Below are 23966 nucleotides of genomic sequence, written 5' to 3'. Positions count from 1 at the left end.
AGGTTGCCTCTGACCACCGCACCTTGCCTCTGACCACCGCACGTCGCCTCTGACCACCGTACGTCGCCTCTGACCACCGCACGTCGCCTCTGACCACCGCACGTCGCCTCTGACCACCGCACGTCGCCTATGACCACCGCACCTTGCCTCTGACCACCGCACGTCGCCTATGACCACCGCACATCGCCTATGACCACCGCACCTTGCATCTGACCACCGCACCTTGCCTCTGAACACTGCACCTTGCCTCTAACCACCCCAAATTGCCAGTGACCCCCTCCAGATTGCCCGTAACCACGCCAGATTACAGGTACCCACCTCAGATTACCTATTAGCACTTCAGTTTATCCGTAACCACAGCAGGTTGCCTGTAACCACCCCAGATTGTCCGCAACCACCCCAGATTGTCCGTAACCACAGCAGGTTGCCTGTAACCATACCAGATTGTCTGTAACCACAACAGGTTGTCCATATTCACCCCACGTTGCCCATAACCACCCCAGGTTGCCTCTAACCACCCCAGGTTGCCTCTAACCACACCAGGTTGCCTCTAACCACACCAGGTTGCCTGTAACCACCCCAGGTTGCCGTAACCACGGCAGGTTGCCTGTGACCACCCCATGTCGACCGTATCCACCCCAGATTATCCGTAACCACCCCAGATTACCCGTAACCACCCAAGACTGCCCGTAACCACCCCAGACTGCCCGTAACCACCCCAGACTGCCCGTAACCACCTCAGACTGCCCGAAACCACCTCTAGATTACCCGGAACCACCCCAGATTACCCGTAACCACCCCACATTACCTGTAATCTAATTTTTTTTATTGTATTTTAGTAACTGCGCTATTCTAATAACTATTACTAGCTGCGGTTTTGCTCCAGCAAATTGGCGCTCCTTCCCTTCTGAGCCCTGCTGTGTGCCCATACAGTGGTTTATGCCCACATATGGGGTACCGTTGTACTCAGGAGAACCTGCGTTACAGATTTTGGGGTACATTTTTTATCCTGTTCCTTGTGAAATTTAGAAATTTCAAACTAAACCAACATATTATTGGAAAAATTCAAGTTTTTCATTTTTACTGGCCAATTTTGAATACTTTCCTCTAATACCTGTGGGGCCAAAATGCTCATCCTACCCCAATATGAATTCTTTGAGGGGTGTACTTTCCGAAATGGGGTGACTTTTGGGGGGATTCTATTCTGTAGACACTACAGGGGCGCTGCAAATGCACCTGGTGCTCAGAAACTTCTTCAGAAAAATCTGCAGAGAAAATGCTAATTGGCGCTCCTTCCCTTCTGAGCCCCGCTGTGTGCCCATACAGTGGTTTATGCCCACATATGAGGTACCGTTCTACTCAGGAGAACCTGCGTTACAGATTTTGGGGTGAATTTTCTTTCCTTTTCCTCGTGAAATTGAGAAATTTCCAACTAAAGGAACATATTATTGGAAAAATTCGAGTTTTTCATTTTTACTGTCTACTTTTGAATACTTTCCTCTAATACCTGTGGGGTCAAAATGCTCACCACACACCAAGATGAATTCTTTGAGGGGTGCACTTTCCAAAATGGGGTGACTTATGGCGAGATTTTACTCCGCTGGCACTACAGGGGCACTGCAAACCCACCTGGCGCTCAGAAACTTCTTCAGCAAAATCTGCATTGAAAAAGCTAATTGGCGCTCCTTCCCTTCTGAGCCCTGATGTGTGCCCATACAGTTGTTTATACCGACATATGAGGTACCTTTTTACTCAGGAGAACCTGTGTTACAAATTTTGGGGTACTTTTTTTCTCTTGTTCCTCGTGAAATTGAGAAATTTCAAACTAAACGAACATATTATTGGGAAAATTTGAGTTTTTCATTTTTACTGTCTACTTTTGAATACTTTCCTCTAATACCTGTGGGGTCAAAATGCTCACCACATCCCAAAATGAATTCTTTGAGGGGTGCACTTTCCAAAATGGGGTGACTTATGGCGAGATTTTACTCCGCTGGCACTACAGGGGCTCTGCAAACACACCTGGCGCTCAGAAACTTCTTCAGCAAAATCTGCATTGAAAAAGCTAATTGGCGCTCCTTCCCTTCTGAGCCCCGCTGTGTGCCCATGCAGTGGTTTATGCTCACATATGAGGTACCGTTGTACTCATGAGAACCTGCGTTACAAATTTTGGGGTACTTTTTTTCTCTTGTTCCTCGTGAAATCGAAAAATTTCAAACTAAAGGAACATATTATTGGAAAAAATTTGAGTTTTTCATTTTTACTGTCTAATTTTGAATACTTTCCTCTAACACCTGTGGGGTCAAATTGCTCATCCTACCCCAAGATGAATTCTTTGAGGGGTGTACTTTCCAAAATGGGGTGACTTATGGGGTTTTTTCTCTCTGCTGACACTACAGGGGCACTGCAAATGCACCTGGCGCTCGGAAACTTCTTCAGCAAAATCTGCAATGGAAAAGCTAATTGGCGCTCCTTCCCTTCTGAGCCCCGCTGTGTGCCCATACAGTGGTTTACGCCCACATATGGGGTACCGTAGTACATGTGTTACAAATTTTGGGGTGCTTTTTCTCTCATGTTCCTTTTGAAAATGAGAAACTTTAATCTAAATGTATATATTATTGGAAAATTTTAATTTTTCATTTTTTTACAGCCTAATGGTGAATACTTTCCTCCAGCCCCTGTAGGGTTAAAATGCTCATTATACCCCTAGATTAATTCTTTAAGGTGTCTAGTTTCCAAAATGGGGTCACTTATGGGGGTTTCCAGTATACAAACCTCCTAAATCAACTTAAAATAAGAACTGGTCCCTAAAAAAATCAGTTTTGGAAACTTTCACGAAAATGTGGTAATTTACTGATACATTTCTAACCCCCGTAACACCCTAAAAAAGTAAAATATGTTTATGAAATGAAGCCAGAATAAAGAGGACATATTGGTAATGTGACTTAGTAACTAATTTATGTAATACAACTTTCTTTTTTTAGAAGCAGAGAATTTCAAAGTTCATAAAATGCTATTTTTTTCAATTTTTCATGGTATTTTGATGTTTTTCACAAAAAACACACAAAGTAGTGACCAAATTTTGCCACTAATATAAAGTGCCATATGTGACGAAAAAACAATCTCAGAATCGCTAGCATACGTTAAAGCATCACTGAGCTATAAGCGCATAAAGTGAGACAGGTCAGATTTTGAAAAATGAGCCTGGTCTTTTAGGTGCAAATAGGCTCGGTCTTGAAGGGGTTAAATATACTGTAAAAAATAAATATATATATAAATATACATTTATTTATATATATATTTATTTTAACAGTATATTTAATTGCACAATGATGGAATCGTTTTAATTAAATTATTGAACAACGAAAGTGACTTTATTACAACGAAAATATGTTCTATTAATTAAATATATTAACCATTAGAGGCATCGGCATTATTGCAGAGGATCGCTAACCCCGTAATGCCGATTCCTCTAATACTGTTTCCCTGCTTTCCCAGATGCATTCCAGAGGTGTTTGCATCACTTTTTAAAGATGTCTTTGATTTTATTTGTTATTGTTATTTTAACCAGATTCGTTACGAACTTTCTCAAAGTTCGGTTCGGTGACGAACCGAACTTTTTGCAAAGTTCGTAACGAATCTGGTTCGTTACGGTTCGGTTCGCTCATCCCTAGTATGTAGTTTAAACAAGGGCTGCAAGGACATCGGTAACGATGGCCCTGCAGCCCTTGTGTAACGATTATCGGGCCGTGTAATAGGTCTAGTAAACGAGCGACGATCTAGCCTTAGCCTCAGTTTTCTGTTTACATTAGTGGTCTCTCTGCTTGTCAATCATCCTTGCAGAGCGCGATGACAGGCAGAGAACCATGACTAGTCATGGGCTGCTGATTGGTTTCCTTTAAATGTGATAATATTTGTTTAGTCTTTAACATAGTAACATAGTAAATAAGGTTGAAAGAAGACAAGAGTCCATCAGGTTCAACCTAGGGAAACCCTACTGTGTTAATCCAGGGGAAGGCAAAAACTCTTATGAGGCCATGACAACATCATGTTCCAGAGAGTTCCACAGTCTCACTGCTTGAACAGTAAAGAATCCGTGTCGATGCTGAAGGTGAAATCTTCTTTCCTCTAGACGAAGAGGATGCCCCCTTGTCATGATTACAGACCTAGGAGTAAAAAGATTACTACAAAGATCTCTGTACTGTCCATTTATATATTTGTACATGGTAATCAGATCGCCACTAAGACGTCTTTTTTCTAGCCTAAATAACCCCAAGCTTGATAACCTGTCTCGGTACTGTAACCCACCCATTCCCTTAATGACCAGCTCCAGTTCAGCTGTGTCCTTCTTATATACCAGTGCCCAAAACTGTACACAGTATTCCATGTGTGGTCTGACCAGTGATTTATAAAGAGGCAAAACTATGTTCTCATCTTTAGCATCTATACCTCTTTTGATACATCCCATTATTTTATTAGCCTTGGCAGCTGCTGCCTGGCACTGATCACTAAAGTTAAGTTTACTGTCCACCAATACCCCCAGGTCCTTTTTGGAAGCAGTTTTACCCAGTGTTTCATTATTTAGCTCATAACTGTACTTATTAATTATAGGGCCCAAATGCATAACCTTACATTTATCCACATTAAACTTCATTTGCCATTTCACTGCCCATGCGTCCAGAAGAAGTGGACCCAACACTAACCCCTGTAGTACCCCACTAGTAACTAAAACCCAATCTGAATATGTTCCATCAATGACCACCCTCTGTTTCTATCACTCAACCCATTTGCATACATTTTCCCCGAGTCCCAGCATCCTCATTTTGTAGACCAACCTTTCATGTGGCACAGTATCAAATGCCTTTGAAAAGTCCAGATACACAACATCCACAGCCACCCCCAAGTCCAATCTGACAGACCCATTAGTCTGACAGGACCGATCCCTCATAAATCCATGCTGGTGCTGCGTTATAAGATTATTTTCATTAAGATACTCCAGTATAGCATCTCTTGCAAACCCCTCAAATACTTTACCTACTATAGATGTTAGACTTACGGGCCTATAGTTTCCAGGATCACTCTTTGACCTCTGCTTGAATATTGGTACCACATTAGCTATGCGCCAGTCCTGTGGAACAATCTCTGTCATTATAGAATCTTTAAATATTAGGAATAAGGGTCTGTCTAACACAGTACTTAATTCTTGCAAAACTCTAGGATGGATACCTTCTGGACCTGGTAATTTATGGATTTTAACGTTTTTAAGGCGTCGCCCCACTTCTTGTTGTGTTAGGCAGGTGAAATTTATGGGAGGATTTACATTATCCCTAGTCATGTCGTCTGTTATGGGATTCTCCTGTGTGAATACAGAAGAGAAGAATGTATTTAGTAGATTGGCCTTTCCCTCTTCCCCCTCCCAGATTATTTTTGAGGGGACCAACATTTTCGGTTTTAATTTTTTTGTTATTTATATACTGTAGGTGAAGAACATTTTGGGATTCGTTTTACTTTCTGTGGCAATCCTTCTTTTTGTTGCAATGTTTGCTTCTTTTATTTGCTTTTTACACATTCTATTCTTCTGTCTATACTTGCTCAATGCTTCCCCACTACCTTCTTGTTTTAGTAGTCTAAATGCTTGTTTCTTATCACTTATTGCACCCCTTACAGCTGAAGTTAACCACATTGGATTTCTCTTATTTCTACTACTTTTATTCCCATATGGTATTTGTCATTCACACGATTTACCCAGGATGCTCTTAAATATGTCCCATTTCTCTTGTGTACTTTTATTTCTGAAGGCGTTGTCCCAGTCTATGTCTCCAAGGTCCTCTCTTAGTTTTTGGAAATAAGCCTTCCTGGAAATTTAAAGCGACTCTGTACACTCTGACCCCCCCCCCCCCCCCAAAAAAGAAAACAAACCCGCTTGTACCTTCGGATAGCTGCTTTTAATCCAAGATCTGTCCTGGGGTCCGTTCGGCAGGTGATACAGTTATTGTGCTAAAAACAACTTTTAAACTGGCAGCCCCGTGCCCAAAGGTCTGGGCTTAGCTTGTGTATTCATTAGGTTGGCACAGCCTCTCTGTCCCTCCTCCCCACTCTCTTCATCATTAGGAATGCTCCAGGCAGATTGTCTCCTATTCATCAGCTGTGGGAATACTGAACATGGGCTGGATCGTTAAGGCACCTGTGCAGTGTTCAGACAGGAGAAAATGTTCCAATGGCATTCCTAATGATGACGAGGGTGGGGAGGAGTTAGGGCACAGATACTCTAAGCCCCGGCCGTTGGGCACAGGGCTGCAAGTTTAAAAGTTGTTTTTTAGGACAATAACTGCCTCACCTGCCGAACGGACCCCAGGACAGATCTTGGATTAAAAGCAGCTATCTGAAGGTACAAGTGGTTTGGGGGGGTCAGATTGTGGGTACAGAGTCGCTTTAATGTTTTTGTAGCCCCTCTACTAATCATTTTATTGTGGTGTGTTTTATATTATTTTGTACTGAGACATAAGAATTCTATTGTATCATGTACAACCTTAGCACATGCACATCACACTGTGTACGACTGTGTGAATGGGTATTGGTACAGCATTATTTATGGACATGAATAGAGTAGATATTACTAGCACACGTGTATCGTGTACTGGATGCCTATGTAATCATTCTGTTTCTGGGGATGGACCATGTGTATGATGGATATTACTGGCGCATGTTCATTGTATATTGGCAAACTAAATAATCACGATTGGTCGCTGTGAGAAAAACAGACTGCAGGTTTCAGGCAGCTTAATGAATCTTGGACATTGTCTCTTGGGTAACATCAGTGTGTTGTCTTCTTGTTGTAGTGGTGCATGCAGATTTCAACATAAATTGGCATACGAGCAGTTTATATTCCCTCATTCCAGAGCCGTTCCGGAACTATGAATATGGGATGGGCTGAACTTCAAGTGGAGGCCACTCAGCGGAATCCAAGTGGAGTTTCCGAGTGTATTCTGTGGTGTACAAATACCCTTAGGGCCTCAGTCACAGTTATTCAGGTCTGTTTATTGTGCCCACAATACGCAAAAATGTGTTCATAGTGCATCCGTAATCCGTATTTGTTACAGATCCGCAAAATATAGGAAGGTGATAGTTAAATTAAGGTGATCCATATTTTCTAGCAGATATTACGGATATCTCTTCTGTAAAGATTACAATTCCACATAATTTACAGATGTTTCCACATACTTCTATAGGTTAATCTGTGCTGCAATTACGGCCCGTACTAATCTTTTGTGGCATGGATTGCAGATCCATAGAACTACGGACAGTGTAAATAGCCCAATAGAAATCAGTTATGGATAAATGTATGGAATGTGTGAATAAGGCCTAACTATTTAAACAGAACTTTTGGGGTCATGTATTTACCCCTGAGGAAGCTATCTAGTACAGAGGAATGTGTGGAGTCTTTCCACTCCACTGGGACTATGTGGAACTAGGGTGATTTATGGTCATACTGTGCTCTATATTTCATTCGGCATTATCCATTTTTATACTTCCATTTATTTTACCAACTATTTCCTTATCTTCATATTCCCTTAGATATTACATAATACATCTAAGTTATAGGTATCTTTGTAAGATCATGATTTTTGCCCAGTGGGTGCACTTAAATAGAGTGTGTGGTGGAATATCTCTGAGTATGAAATTACTGTAATAAAGAGAATTTTTATTTTCACCTTCATGGATATACAGCCTTCTGTATGCATTGGGCTTTTTTTCAGCGGTGGTATTGTACATCTTTTCTGTGTGGCTTGTACTCGCTTGCCTGGCTTGTACTCTGAAGATGGAACTGATGAAGAAATTAGTAATGCACCTGTAGAGTAATGTTTAAGTAGTGCTCTGAAGCCTATTACATGGGTTATACTGGCGTGGGAGCCATTTTGCATGGGACTAATAATAATTGGTTCCATTCAGGAGTGAATTTAAGACAGTGTATGCTAGTTAGATGCAGTTTGTCATAGTTAAGCATTCTATCCTATGGCGTTGATGTATAAATTATACATAGAATTATGTAAAATAACTCTTATACTATAAATAATTTATGGTGATTGATTTGGAAATATGAATAATGTACGATATATTGGTTCTCACAGATTGAGGTTAAATAAGCCAAACATTTGAAGTATACATGATAGGGTAGGATCACCTGCTTTTCAGTCTTTATTTCCTGCTTTTCAACGTTTCTAGATTTAAATCCCTGACGAATCGGCATCACATGTATCAGCATTGGTACAGAAGAGGATTCTCCTAGCAGGTGGGTCGTTTACACTGGCTGATTATCATGCAAAAAATTGTTAAATCTTCTGGTGTAAGCGCAGCAACAATCAAAATTGTTCATATGTCGTTGATCGCACCATATGAAGGTTTGTGGCTGGCCCTATAATGGGAGTTCTGTGGCAGGTTCATCACGTTAGTCATAAGATTCTGCCTACCCTCCTGGTATTCCTTACTTTTTACTGAACAAAATGTGGTCACTATTGTGCACTAAGTAGTGTGGGCTAGCTGGTGTTGTGGTACCCCTGCAGTTTTTGTCACAGGGCCTGACTAGTATCCTAGCACTCCCTCAGAACCACAAACCAATTTGACCAAAATCGGTTAACCCCGCTTCTTACTGAGGGAAGAAGTTTTTATTTGGCTAGAATCTTGTGATACACAGCCCCATCCATCCTCCCTTCAATGTGATGCAGTCACTTTGACACCTTTGCAGAAAGCAGCACCAAAGTTTGATGCTTCCATCCCCATGCTTCACAGTTGGAATATGCTCTTGGGGTTGTGCTCATTCTTCTTCACCCTCCAAACACAGTGAGTGGAGTTGATACCAAAAAGATCTGTTTTGGTCTCATCTCATCACACGACCTTCTCCTATGCCTCCTCTGGATCATCCATATGGTCATTGGTGAACCTCAAATGATCTGGACATGTGCTGGTGTGAGCTTGGGGACTTTGCATGCCCTGCAGGATTTTAGAGACTGTGGTCCTTAACCTGGTCCTTCTGTGTAGTTCTGGGCTGATTCTTGACATTTTTTAGAATCATCCTAACCCACGAGGTGAGAATTGCATGGAACCCACAGACCAAGGAAGATTGACAGTCACCTTGTGTTTCTTCCATTCTATAATAATTGCACCAACAGTTGCCTACTCACTAAGATGCTGTCCTATTGTCCCATAGCCCATCACAGCCAGGTATCCTTAGAGAGCTCTTTGGTCTTGGCCATGGTCGAGAGGTTGGAGTGTGATTGATTGTGTCGAGAAATGTTTTCTATAGAGGTAACGAGGTGCAAATAATGGTGCGTTTACACAGAGAGATTTATCTGACAGATTTTTGAAGCCAAAGCCAGGGACAGACTATAAACAGAGAAAAGGTAATAAAGGAAAGACTGAGATTTCTCCTCTTTTCAAATCCATTCCTGGCCTTGGCTTCCAAAATCTGTCATATAAATCTGCCTGTGTAAAAGCACCATAAGGGTCCATTTACACAAAAAGATTATCTGACAGTTTGTCTGCCAAAAATTTAAAAGCCAAAGCCAGAAACAGGGATCAGGTCATAAAGGAAAGTCTGAGATTTTTCCTCTTTTCAAATCCATTTTTGGCTTTGGCTTCAAATCTTTGGCAGATAATCTGTCAGATAATCTTTCTGTTTAAATGGACCCTAATACAGATATATAATGAGTGCAGAGTAGGAAGAGCTAACAGGTCTTTGAGAGCCAGAATTCTTGCTGGTTGGAAGGTGATCAAATACTTAGGCAATCATTTTTTTAAAACCACACAATGTGATTGTCTAGAATTGTTTTCATTGTTTGTTGACTCTGTCTCTCACAATTGAAGTATACAGGCAGGCCTCTTTATTCTTTGTAGGAGGAAAAACTTTCAAAATCATCAGTGTACCAAATAATTTTTTTCCCCACTGTATATCTCCTGATTCTAGGTAAGAAGCTGAATTGTACTCTGCCTTTACTTTAGCTAGGAAAAATCTGCTATTAACCTCTTAAGGACCCATGTCGTACCGATACGCCATGGATCACTGTCACTTAAGGACCCATGACGTACCGGTACGCAGGTCCTTTAAGAGGGCGCCGCGGCCCGCCGGGTCCCGATCGGGGGAGATAGCCTGCTATAATACATAGCAGGCCATCTCTCCCTGTCGGCATGGAGGGTTGTTAACCCCCCCCATGCCGACGATCGCCGCTATTGGCTGATAAGATAAAAATGGCGGTCGGTGCTGTCCGAGGACGGCACCGACCGCCATTACTGTAAAAAGTAATGATGGTCACGGTACCACCGTCCCGATCGCCGTGAACGGCCGGCCGGCCGTTCACGGCGATCAAAGTCCCCACAAGTAATAAATACCTGCTCCGGACCCCTCAGCTAGGTAGCTGAGGGGTCCAGAGCAGGTATTTGTACATTACTCACCTGTCCCGGGGTCCTGATCGGCGTCTTCCGGGTTCCCGGCGTCCTCTTCATCTTGTCGGGTCTTCCCGTCGGGCAATTGTCGGGCAATTGTCGGGCATTCCGCAGCTGGCACCCGCCGGCGGACTGATGCAGGCGCGCGTCTCCACTCGTGTCATAGACTCCATGTTATGCACGGGCGGATTCCATCATCCGTCATTCCATCAACATGTTGGACGGAGAGTGTAATCCGCCCGTGCATAGAATGGAGTCTACGACACGGACGGAGACGCGTGCCTGCATCACTCCGCCGGTGGGTGCCAGCTGCGGAATGCACAAAGGGTTATCCTTCGCCATTCCGTAGTGTGCACGTACCCTTAGAGTTTATGAAGGAAGGGACACCCGAATCCAGCCCCCAGATGCCCCCTCCCCCCCCCCCATCCTCAGAGTTAGTGGGAAGATCGTCCGGGAACTGATCTTCCCACTGCTGGATAAAGGTTACCACCTGTACGGGGATAACTTTTATACCAGCGCCCCCTCTTCTGGTCCCTCGCTGCCCGAGCTACTGTAGCTTGCGCCACGATCCGTAAATATCAGAAGCAGTAATAGAGCCCTAATATTTAGCAGCCATGGAGCGGACCCAGCGCTTCTGGATATGAAGGACCCCGGATCGCACCAGGACAACATTTTCCAGGTGATGTCCCCCACACTGGAGAAAGGGAGACCCCAGAAGAAGTGCAGAGTGTGGCGTAACAGGGGGATCAGGAAGGACACCATTTTCCAGTGTGACGCCTGTCCTGATCACCCCGCCCTCTGCATACTGGATCGCTCCAAGGCGCACCACACGTCATTGGGGTTCTACATTATCTAAATTCTGTCCCTTATTCCTATTTCACGGGTCACGTTGATCCAGGGATTATTCTGATCGCCATTATGGAGTCGGGAAGGAATTTTTCCCCTGTGATGAGGCTACTGTCGTCTGCCTTACGAGGTTTTTTTTTTGCCTTTCTCTGGATCAACACAGGTTGAATTTGATGGATACCTGTCATTTTCAACCTTATAAACTAATAATTGCCCTAATACCCCCAAATAAATTAGAATTGTTCCTTTTCCCCAACTAAATAGGTATGGCCGCCATTCCCATTAGAGGATGCCATGATGCAATTACAAAGCCTCTGTGCGGCCAGGACAGTAGAAACCCCCCACAAGTGACCCCATTCTGGAAACTAAACCCCATAAGGAATCTAACAAGTGGGGCAGCGGGTATATGGCCCCCTAGTGACGGCCACATTTGGGACGTGAAAATGAAAAATATTGTATTTTTTATTTTCACGGCACATGTTCTACACATGTGCCCATCACTAGTGGGGTCCATATGCTCACTGCACCCCTTGTTAGATTCCTTATGGGGTGTAGTTTCTACAATGGGGTCACTTGAGGGGGTTTCTACTGTCCTGGCAGCACAAGAGCTTTGTAATTGCGACATGGCCTCCATCCTCCATTCCAGCCTCTAAATGGCGCTCTGTCCCTTTGGTGACTTTCCCTGTGCCCATATGGCACATTATGTCCACATGTGGGGTATTTTCGTGTAGGGGTATTTACCCTACACGTTTTGCTTTTATTTTCTTTTTTAACCCCTTGTGGAAATGGAAAAAAATCAAGGCTAGACCAACATTTAGTGTAATTTTTTTTTAATTTTTACTCTTAAATCATTGATCTTGTCTTGATTTTTTCATTTTCACAAGGGGCTAAAAGATAAAAAAAAACACAATGTGTTGAGCAATTTCCCCTGAGTACGGAAATACCCCAAATATGGACATAAAGCGCCATGCGGGTGCAGGGTAAGCCTCCAAAGGGAAGGTGCGCCATTTGGTTTTTGAAGGCTGGATTTGGATGGAATGGATTTCGAGGGGCCATGTTGCATTCAAAAGGCCCCTGTGTTGCCAAGACAGTTGAAACCCCCCACAAGTGACCCCATTATGGAAACTACACCCCTCAGGGAATGTAACAAGGGGTGTAGTGAGCATATGGACCCCACTGGTGACAGGCACAAATGTGGAACAATATGGCGTGAAAATGAAATATTACATTTTTTACACTATAATGTTGGTCTAGCCTTGAATTTATCATTTTCACAAGGGGTTAAAAGAGAAAAAAAAACACAAAATGTTTAGAGCAATTTCCCCCGAGTCCGTAAATACCCCACATGTGGACATAAAGCGCCATGTGGGTGCAGAGCAAGCCTCCGAAGGGAAGGAGCGCCATTTGGATTTTAGAGGTTGGATTTGGCTAGAATGGATGATGAACGCCATGTCGCATTTACAGAGCCCTTGTGCTGCCAAAACACTGGAAACCCCCCACAAGTGACCCCATTCTGGAAACTACACCCCTCAAGGAATCTAACAAGGGGTGCAATGAGGATATGGACCCCTGGATGACGGGCACATTTGTGCCATGAAAGTGAAAAAATGAAAATTTTCACTTTCACGTCACATTTTTCCACATTTGTGCCCGTCACCAGTGGGGTCCATATGCTCACTGCACCCCTTTTTAGATTCCTTGAGGGGTGTAGTTTCCAGAATGGGGTCACTTGTGGGGGGTTTCCAGTGTTTTGGCAGCACGAGGGCTCTGTAAATGCGACATGGCCCTTGAAATCCATTCCATCCAAATCCAGCTTCCAAAAGCCAATTGGCGCTCCTTCCCTTTGGAGGCTCGTGCTGCGCCCGCTTGGCACTTTATGTCCACATGTGGGGTATTTCTGTACTCGGGAGAAACTGCGCTACATGTTTTGTGTTTTTTTTTTTTCCTTTTATCCCTTTGTGAAAATGAAAAATTGAAGGCTAGAACAACATTTTAGTGTAAAAAATACTTTAGTCTTTTTTCAAGCCATATTGTTCGGAAAATCTGTGAAGCACCTGTGGGGTCCAGATGCTCACCGCACCCCTTGTTACATTCCTTGAGGGGTGTAGTTTTCTAAATGGTGTCCCTTTAGGGGTGTTTTTTAGGTTTTGGCACCCCAGAGCCTCTGCCAACCTGAAGTGGTACAGTCAAAAATGACCAAAAATAACGGAGCCATTGAAATTCACTAGGCGCTCCTTTATATCTGAGGCTTGTGGTTGCGTCAAATAGCGCAATAGGGCCACATATGGGGTATTTCTATAAACTGCAGAAATGGGGCAATCAATATTGGGGTGCATTTCTCTGGTAATAAGCTTATAATTATAAAAAATATTGGATTACAATAAAATCTCTGCACAGAAAATTAACATTTTCAAATTTCTTACACACTTAGCTTTTATTTCTGTGACTCCCCTAAAGGGTTAAAAAACTTTCTGGATGTGCTTTTGCAGAGTTTAAGGGGTGCAGTTTCTGAAATGGGGTGCTTCGTGGGGCTTTCTAACACACAGTCCCCTCAAATACACTTTAAACCTGAACAGTTCCCTAAAAATATCTGATTTTGAAATTTTACTGAAAATTTGGAAATTTGCTGCTAATGTTTTAAGCTTTCTATTGTCTATAAAAAATGAAATATAGTTTAATAAATGCCGCCAACATAAAGTAGACATGTTGCTAATGCTATTTAATATATAATTTATGTGGTATAACCATTTTCTGTATAAGCAGAAAAGTTTTAAAGTTGGAAAAATGCATTTTTTCACAATTTTTCACGCTATTTTGGGTTTTTTCATAAAGATTCGTTATAAGTATCGACTCCAATTTACAAGAAATGCGAAGTACAATATGTCACGAGAAAACAATCTCAGAATCAGCCGGATAGGTAAAAGCATCCCGAAGTTATTAATGAATAAAGTGACACTGGTCAAATTCATAAAATTTGCTCCGGTCCTTAAAGAGAACCAATCACGGAAGAAATTTAAAAAAAATTTATTTTCTAATTCAATGTAATTATTTATTTATTTAATTAACATTTGTAAATACTTTTATTTATTTTTTCGGCCTCGTTTTTGTTTTATTCACTTTTTAATTCACTGTCTCGCGCCGGCTCTTTTCAAAAGAGCCGGCTCGAGACAGGAAGCTCCCGTCATCCACAGCGGCAGCAATGCCGGCCGCCGCCATCTTGATTACGTCATTTGCGTTCCAGTGGTGGAACGCAAGTAGCGTAATCAAGATGGCGGCGGCCGGGCCGAACAAGAGGAACAGGTATAGTATAAGATACAGACTGCAACAGCAGTCTGTATCTTCATTTTGTCTATTTATGAAGATACAGACTGCCTTTGCAGTCTGTATCTTATACTTTACCTGATCCTCTTGTCCGTTGCAGTCTGATGCCGGGCGGCGCCATCTTGAATACGTCACTTGCGTTCCAGCGGTGGAACGCAAGCGACGTAATCAAGATGGCGGCGCCGGCCTTGCTGCAGCAAACAAGAGGAACAGGTAAAGTATAAGATACAGACTGCAAAGGCAGTCTGTATCTTCATAAATAGACTGCCTTTACAGTCTGTAGCTTATACTTTACCTGATCCTCTTGTTCGGTGCTGGAAGGCCGGGCGACGCCATCTTGAATACGTCACTTGCGTTCCAGCGGTGAAACGCAAAGTGACGTCATCAAGATGGCGGCGCCCGGCCTTCGTTCAGCAAGCAAGAGAATTGGGTAAAGGGATAAGATACAGACTGCACAGGCAGTCTGTATCTTCTTAGATAGACTTAGGGAGAGATTTCCTTTGATAATAGGGATAGTGATTTTTAGGTGATTGGTCCTCTTTAAGGCCATTTCAGGCCCGGTCCTTAAGGGGTTAAAGAAGAAGTCTGGCGAAATTTTTTATCAAAGTATTGTATTGTCCCCCAAAAGTTATACAAATCCCCAATATACACTTATTATGGGAAATGCATATAAAGTGCTTTTTCCCCTGCACTTACTACTGCATCAAGGCTTCACTTCCTGGATAACATGGTGATGTCACGACCCGACTCCCAGAGCTGTGCGGGCTGTGGCTGCTGAAGAGGATGATGGCAGGGGGGTGTTCAGTGTCCCTCCAGTGCCCTGTGTCCCTCAGTGTCCCCCTGTCATCATCCTCTCCAGCAGCCACAGCCCTCACAGCTCTGGAAGTCGGGTCGTGACATCACTATTTTATCCAGGAATTGAAGCCTTGATGCAATAGTAAGTGCAGGGAAAAAATCACTTTATAAGCATTTTCCGTAATAATTGTATATTGGTGATTTGTATAACTTTTTGGGGGCAATACAATACTTTAATAAAAATTTTTGGAGGACTTCTCCTTTACTTTACTTCAAACTGTTTGTCCTATACCAGAAATCATTTCAGTACATTAGAAACAAATTATTCTGCTGAGGACACTGCCTTTTGGAAATATTGTTGAACGGGGCAGTGCAGGGTCTGTGTCATCACAGGGCTTGTGCAGGCAAGTGCCGGGGCCCCAGAGGCTCCAGGAGCCCAAAGAGAGAGAGGGGCCCAGTGATCTGATGGTCAGCCTGATGTTCAGAAATGTGTGTCAATCAGTAAGTGTGTGTTATCAGCAGTGTTATCAGCAATGTGCGTCAGTAAGGGTCCATTTACACAGGAAGATTATCTGGCAGATTATCTGCCAAAGATTTGAAGCCAAAGCCAGGAATGGATTCGAAAAGAGGAGAAATCTCATGCTTTCCTTTATGACTTGATCTCTGTTTATAGTCTGTTTCTGGCTTTGGCTTCAAATCTTTGGCAGATAATCTGTCAGATAATCTTTCTGTGTATATGGATCCTTTGGTGTGTCAATCAGTAAGAGTCCAAAGTGTATCTCTGCAAAGACCCTGCAGGGACATAGTACCCTCTTTACGATGGCGTAGGTGAAAACAGTCACCACAATTCACCAGACATATAATCATACCACGGAGCATAAAGTCAATTGTGATTGATGGGCAGCCCAGAGTGATCAATATTTTAAAAAAACAAAAGTATTTTTAGTGGCAACGCATTTCTGCACTAAAATACTGGAGGGCCTTTCTCGAGCACAAACAAACCCTGACTGAGGCAGCTCTTAAATCACTCACAAGTACCCCAAAAATTAGTAAACTACTTCCGGGTAACACAAACCGGATTGGGTTACTCATATCAGGAATGACCATACAAGTACAAATCTCCCCCTTATTTTACCAGCAATAAAATTTAAACAACGACATAAAGGTCCATAAACTGTTCATAAGTGTCCAATACCTCATTAGTTCGATGCCACCCATCTGCTCGACAATCGGATCCAGATGGTCCTCTGAAAATGGAGATGAGCCGTAAATGACAGATTAACTACATCCAATACAGGGAATTGGCCAGTCCGATCTCCTTGACTAAATCAGGTGAGGTTTAACTCTATTCAGACACAAACAGGCGGTACTCGCGTTACAGTAAAAACAAAAACAAATCTGCTTGGGTAGCTATAAAACATGCTCAATTGTTTCATTTAGACCTTCCGGAACTAAACAAATGACCAAAAGGATTCCCGTCTATTCAGGCGGGTCACTTTATCTTCCACATTCTCTTCGATTTGTTCAATACAGCTTCAATACAGCTTCGATAGAGTATACAGCTCTCCCCACCCCCTCCCCTGCACTGCACCCCTCCCAGCAAGGAAGGGGGGTCACTTAACCCCTTCCTTGCTGGGATGGGTGCAGTCTAACATCAGTCTGACCCCCAAGGGGTTAAGGGGGATGCAATACATCCTCCCTTAACCCCTTGGGGGCCAGACTGTAAGCAGCGATCTGTAAAGATGCTGCATACTGTAAGGTGCACAACACCGCTCACAATGATGGGTGTTGTGCTCCTGTTTGTGTGTTTTTTGTGTGTTTCTCCCTTTTTGTTTTTCAGATATCGGTATCCAGTGGATTACGTCGGATTCCGTGGACTACGTCGATGACCAGCGGTTGTTTGGTGTTTTTTTTTTTAATAAAATGGTCAATGAGGGGTGTGGGGGTGTTTTTATTTGAATAAAAAATTTTTTTCACTTGTGTGTTGTCTTTATTTCTTTACTTTATAGACTTAGTAGTGGAAGCCGTCTAATAGACGGAATCCATTACTAAGTCGGGGCCTAGTGTTAGCCGGTATAAAATGGCTAACACTAACCCCCCATTATTACCCCAGTACCCAATGCCACCAGGGGTACTGGGAAGAGCCGGGTGCCAGTGGTCCCGGAGCGTCAAAATTGGCGCTCCTGGACTGGGCGGCAGCAGGCTGGTAAGATTTAGGCTGGGGAGGGCCTAAACCAATGGCTCTTCCCACCCTGGTGTTACCAGGCTGCTGTCTTTTGGTTTTTAACCCGGCTGGTTATAAAAATAGGAGGGACCCTATGCGTTTTTTTTTTATTATTTATTTATTTAAAAAAAAAAAATAATTGTCCAAAGAGTCTAAACACATGAAGTCCAGTGTTTCCCAGGTCATCTGCACTCACAGAGAGGGCAGTCATGTGACTGATGGACGCAATCAGCCTTGACTCTCTGTACTGGCTGGGACTTCCTGTGTTTAGTCTCTTTTTTAAAAAGTCTTAAAAATCTTCATGAAACTGGACCTGGATTTCAGATAAGTACAGCTTAGTTTTATAGCATGATAACTAAAAAAAAAAATAATGAATGTAAATTGCAAGCTTTATATCACATCTTCTGCTGAATTAGATTTTGATATAAATAGTTATAATGACAGTGACACTTTAAATGTGTGGTTTTTGGTAAATTAACAACCACATGAATGCCATGACCCAAGGTTTTCCAATAGAACATTGCCTAGCCTTAGAGCATTACACTACTTCCTTCAACAGGCCGTCCTCCCATAGTACATCTTGGTGCCATCTCTTCTCTTGGTAAAGGAGATACATGTGGAGAGGCGTGGCTAGCCGCTGGGGAAGATGGCCGCTTGAACAAGGAGCTCCGCTCACTAGCCGCCTGCTACATTAGCAAAAACCCACTTATAGCCGTCCCCCTGCTTGCTGACCTCTTCCCAAGGCCTCAGAGATCGCCCGGCAGCGGTATTGAGGCTTCCGAACCCCGGGACGCAGCGGAGGAGAGGACACTGACCGGCAGCCCCGCGCACACAGAGCCCTCAGCGCCATCTTGGGCGAGAAGACCGGGTGAGCACTTTCCCAGATCTGAGCGCCGCTGCGCTCACAACCCCCAGCGACAGACCGGAGGGTACAGTGCTACCTTTGCACCCACCTATTGCGGCTCCTGCCACCCGGACGCGGCTGAGTCCCCGCTCCGCGGACTCCACGTGACCCCCGCCATCTTAGCCGCGCGGGAGCCTGTGAGGTGCTGTATACGGCATTGAGAAGCCGCCTCGGAACGCACTGGGGAGACCCCTCCGGTGCCTACAGCTCCTGCCCGGGCGGGTTCTTCTCCCTGGCGGACTCCGGGCGCTCCACGCGGGCCTAAAGCAACGATCCCCCCCACTCCGTCCCACGTGACCGCCGCCATCTTGCGGTCCCCGGCGGAGACGCAGCATATAAAGACCGACGCCTGGGACCTAACAACGGGCCCCGGCTCCTACTATCTCTGGGCCTCTATAAGCTACTGCAGAGACTACAACGCTATAGCACTGAAGAGTGCTGCCACAGCCTCAATCCACCAGAGGGAGAATATACAGAGGGCTGGAGCCATCAGATCCCCACTCTGAACCCTCTCTTAGGGACAAGGACTCTGCTGGAACCAAGGTAACTGGCATTACTCCTCCTCAACTCATACAGAGGACTCTGCGCCAATTTTTCCCTATTATACAGACACCCCAATCCCCGCAGAGACTGATTGCTACCCCACCCCCCCTCTGCAAAGGGAACCATCCCACCCCATTACTTTACACTACAGCAGGCGCTTCCCATTTAGCAGACTTGAATACTCAGGAAACCACTATGCCTTTTAAAAGTACTCGTTCCACTTCTTCCGCAAAAAAGGGCCCCGTAAGACCATCACAGGGACTGGCGGAGTGGCATTCTTCCCGGGACGAGGACTATGAGGCCACCCCAACTTTATTAGCCCAACGGAAAAACTGGCGCTCTTCTACAGAATCAATAGTGGAGGACACGGCTGACCAAACCCCTGCGCTCCAAAACCCACCAAAATGGCATACACTACTTCAAGCCCTCCCTACTAAAGCAGACTTTCAGACACTAGTATCAGAGGTAAAAGAAACATGCCGAGCGGAAATCGCTCACCTCCGTAAAGACCTTAAACAAGTGACTGATAGGGTGGACTCATTGGAACAAGACCATATTGATCTCAGAAAGCATTTCTCTGTCTCCCAAAAACATACCGTTCTGACTACCAAACACCTTCAAGAGACTACCAGGCACCTGGAAGACCTGGATAATAGGGGCCGGAGACATAACATTCGAGTGCGGGGTCTCCCAGAAGACCCCTCAGAGGATCTTAAAGCGGTCCTCCAGTCACTGTTTAATTCTATACTTGAGCGCCCAGCCGACACTCCACTACAATTGGACAGAGCACATCGCGCCTTGCGACCAAGGGGTCCTGGTACGCAACCCCGAGATGTCATTTGCTGCGTGACTGACTTCACTACCAAAGAGCTAGTTATGTCTGCAGCCAGACGAGCTGATAATGTGGCCTACAATGGCACCCCAGTTCAACTCTTTGCGGACCTCTCCTGGCTGACCTTACAAAAAAGACGCCACCTGAAACCGCTGCTGAGTACACTAAAAGATCACAACATCCCTTACAGGTGGGGATTTCCTTTTGCTCTGATCGCCCGAAAGAACGGCCAAATAGCTACGCTATCCACACACGCTGATATGGATGATTTCTGTGCTATCCTGGATATCCCACACCCAGATATCACCGATTGGGAACTCCCCCTACCCCCGCGGATTCTCCCAACAGAACGGCTTCATGGGGACTCCCAGAAGAGGAAACATCCCCCTCCTAGAGGTTCAGCTGGATCCTCCCCAACCTGACTTGGATACCTCCCAACCCATTACGCATGGGCCTTGATGGAACTTTCGCTCCCCCTCCATGGGACGAGCTAGGAATCCCTGAGTTGAACAGCACTTCCCTATGGTCCCCTTTCTCCCCCCCCCCCTCCCTCCCCCTCCCCCCCCCCCCCCCCTCCTCTTTCCCTCCTTCCTTACTACCCCCCTTTCACCTTTGCCCTTTTAACTAATTCTCCCTCTTGTCCCCTCACCGGATGATCGCACCGCTAAAGAATAATTAGAAGAGGGGTCCTCTAACAATACGGCGCACATAACGTGCTACGTGGACTTAAGCGGGACTGGTTTAAGTTTGGTACCTGGCGCAGCTTCTCTGTGCCATGATCTAGGTTATAAGCCTAAGGGCGGTTGAGCATACAGAGCTCTCTGACTGTTCTAATAATTGTTTTCTGTTGTAACTGATTACCCTGACCCCCATTGGGCTGGTACGCCTCCACACCAGTTGGGGTTGATATCGGGCTCCCCTACTCTCCTCCCTCCCAGCCTGCTGGGTGGACGGAGACACAGGGCCCCCCTTAAAGGAGGACCTAATTGTCTACTATTGCACGACTACCCCAACCCAAGGTTTCCTGGGGTGTCTTGTACGACATTCCGGGTGTCACTTGGTATTGACTATTTATATATTGTTTGGATTGTTTTATCACATTGTTTTTATCCTATCCTCCCTTTTTCGTTGTCTTGTCTATCTGTGTTGTCTTCTGTGCTTCTTCTCCCCTTGTGTGACCCATCTCACCTACTAGACTGTTCATATTCCGTGGAGCTGGTGAGTAGATCTACACATTACCTCTTTAGTGCTTAACCTATTGGGATACTTAATGATGGTGAGATTAATGTCTTTAAATGTCCATGGCCTCCACTCTAACGCCAAACGCAAACTCGCTCTGACGGAATTCACTAAAACTGGGGCGGAGATAGTGTTTCTCCAAGAAACCCACTTTGATACTTCCGGGAATTTTAATTTTGCTAAGCACCGATATCCGACCTCATATTCGGCCCCCTGTGATCGCAAGCGAGCGGGAGTGGCCATCCTCATCTCTCGTACATGCCCCATTCAGGTTCAGTCCTCGACATTAGATGCTGGAGGTAGATACATTATTCTTCAAGGTACCTATAGAGGCCTGCCTATAACTCTCTGTAACATGTATGTCCCCAACTCCCACCAGATACGATTCCTAAATAGACTACTACTCAAACTCTCCCGGCTACCCCCCTCCACCCTTGTTCTTGGAGGCGACTTTAATGCCATTTTCTCTGAACGCACTGACCGTTTCTTTCCGACTAATACGCAAACCCCGCCCGCGGTAATTACCTTGGCCAGAGAGTTTCGCAAGGTGATTCGCAAATTCTCCCTATACGACTTGTGGAGGATTAACCATCCCTCGGACAAGTCTTATTCTTTCTACTCCTCGCCACATGGGACATTCACACGCATAGATTATTTCTTTGGAAATGTCCCAGCGGTGCGGATTATGAAAGATGCCCACATGGGTCTCATCACATGGTCGGATCACGCGCCGGTGATTTTAGATCTCAAAGACTCTGCCATGTTCACTAAGACGTGTCATTGGCGTCTTAATGAAACACTCCTAAAAACTCCTCATCTGAAGGATAGCCTAACTACTTCCTTGACGGAATATTTCACCATTAATACAGGCTCGGTGGGGTCCCCGGTAACGCTTTGGGAAGCCCACAAGGCGGTGGTGAGAGGCCACTGTATTTCCCTGAGTACTAAATTAAAAAAGGATAGGAACCATATGATGGATAAGTTTACTGCTCAGCTGCGATCTCTAGAAGCTAGATTGGTTGCCTCCCCTTCGGTGGCACTGCTGCGGAAGGTGATGAGTGTTAGAGCCAAGATAAAAAACCTAGCCCTACATAAAGTTGAAAAACTTCTCATGTATACGAAGCAGAGGTACTATGAAAGAGGCAATACAGCCCACACTCTCTTAGCTAAACAATTAAGGGACGATGCTGAGCAGCGAACGCCACATATCATTAGAGGGCAAAATGGTTCTCTTCTCCATGACCCCTCTGCTATAACAGAAGCCTTCAGGGAATACTTTGCCCATCTCTACACTCTCCCGGACGCCTTACCGCAGTCCCCGACTGATCGTACACAGCTAATTGACGCTTTTCTATCAGACTGTAAGCTCCCCACCCTGCCTACAGAAGCCCATGAGACATTAAACTCAGAAATTACAGCCGAGGAATTAGGAGAAATCTTGAAAAACCTGCCCAACGGTAAATCCCCGGGACCTGACGGGCTGACCTACCTTTATTACAAATCTTTTGCCCCCATCCTCATCCCCCACCTCCTAACAGTGTTTAATAAGTTCCTCCAGGGAGAACCTATCCCCACATCTATGTCCCATGCTTTTATCACACTGATCCCCAAGCCAGGGAAAGACCCTCTAAACTGCGGTAGCTACCGCCCTATTGCGCTCCTTAACGCTGATTTGAAATTGTACACTAAGATCCTTGCCACGCGATTATCTCTGTGGCTTCCCCAACTCATTGACAAGGATCAAGTGGGTTTCGTGACCTGCCGGCAGGGGGGAGACAACACTAGACGGGTGATCAACCTAGTAGATGCAGTGAACCAGGAGAAGGGATCGGCCCTGTTATTGAGCCTTGACGCAGAAAAGGCCTTTGATCGCCTGGGGTGGTCCTTCATGCTTAGAGTGTTGGAAACGTTTGGTATAGGGGGGGCCTTCCTCACAGCGATCAGGGGCCTGTATACTTCTCCATCTGCAGCAATTAAGCTCCCCCATGCACTATCCGCCTCCTTCCCGATACATAATGGCACAAGACAAGGCTGCCCACTCTCACCCCTGATATTTGTCCTATGTATTGAACCCCTGGCGGCAGCGATACGTCACCACCCGGATATCCATGGTATTCAAATCAGGGGAGTTGACTTTAAGCTCTCCTTGTTTGCGGATGATGTCCTACTGTCGATCACTCAACCGCACATCTCTCTGCCCAATCTACATACTCTTTTGACCCGCTTTGGCCATCTCTCAGGGTACAAAGTCAACACCCTTAAAACAGAAGCCCTGCCCATTAACTTGCCGGAACCCTTGTTGACCAACCTGAAATCCAATTACAAGTATAATTGGAAGGAACACTCCCTCAAATATCTAGGAATACAAATCTCCAATTCCTACTCCTCGCTATACACGCACAACTTTCCCAAACTCTTCTCTGACATACGAACCTTGTTGGATAGATGGCACACACTACCTCTCTCGCTACTAGGAAGAATAGCAGCAGTTAAGATGACACTGCTACCCAAACTCAATTACTACTTTGAGACTTTGCCAATCCAGGTCCCTCTTACTGCGCTTAAATCATTGCAAGCAGCCATACTCCGCTTTGTTTGGGCTCGTAGACGGCACAGAGTGGCCAAAACTATACTGTTGGCGCCCAAATCTTTCGGGGGGTTAGCCCTTCCGGATATACTCTGCTATTACTGGGCAGCACACTTGCGCCATATTCCAGCCTGGTCCGCACTGCGAGCTTACTCAAAGTGGATGATCATTGAGAAACTTTGGCTAGCTCCCACTCATCCCAACTCCTTTCTGTGGGCTACCTCAGACACCACCCTTT

This window comes from Dendropsophus ebraccatus, chromosome 4 (genome assembly GCF_027789765.1).
Source record: "Dendropsophus ebraccatus isolate aDenEbr1 chromosome 4, aDenEbr1.pat, whole genome shotgun sequence".
NCBI classification, from domain to species: domain Eukaryota; kingdom Metazoa; phylum Chordata; class Amphibia; order Anura; family Hylidae; genus Dendropsophus; species Dendropsophus ebraccatus.
Note: the sequence above shows the minus strand (reverse complement) of the source record.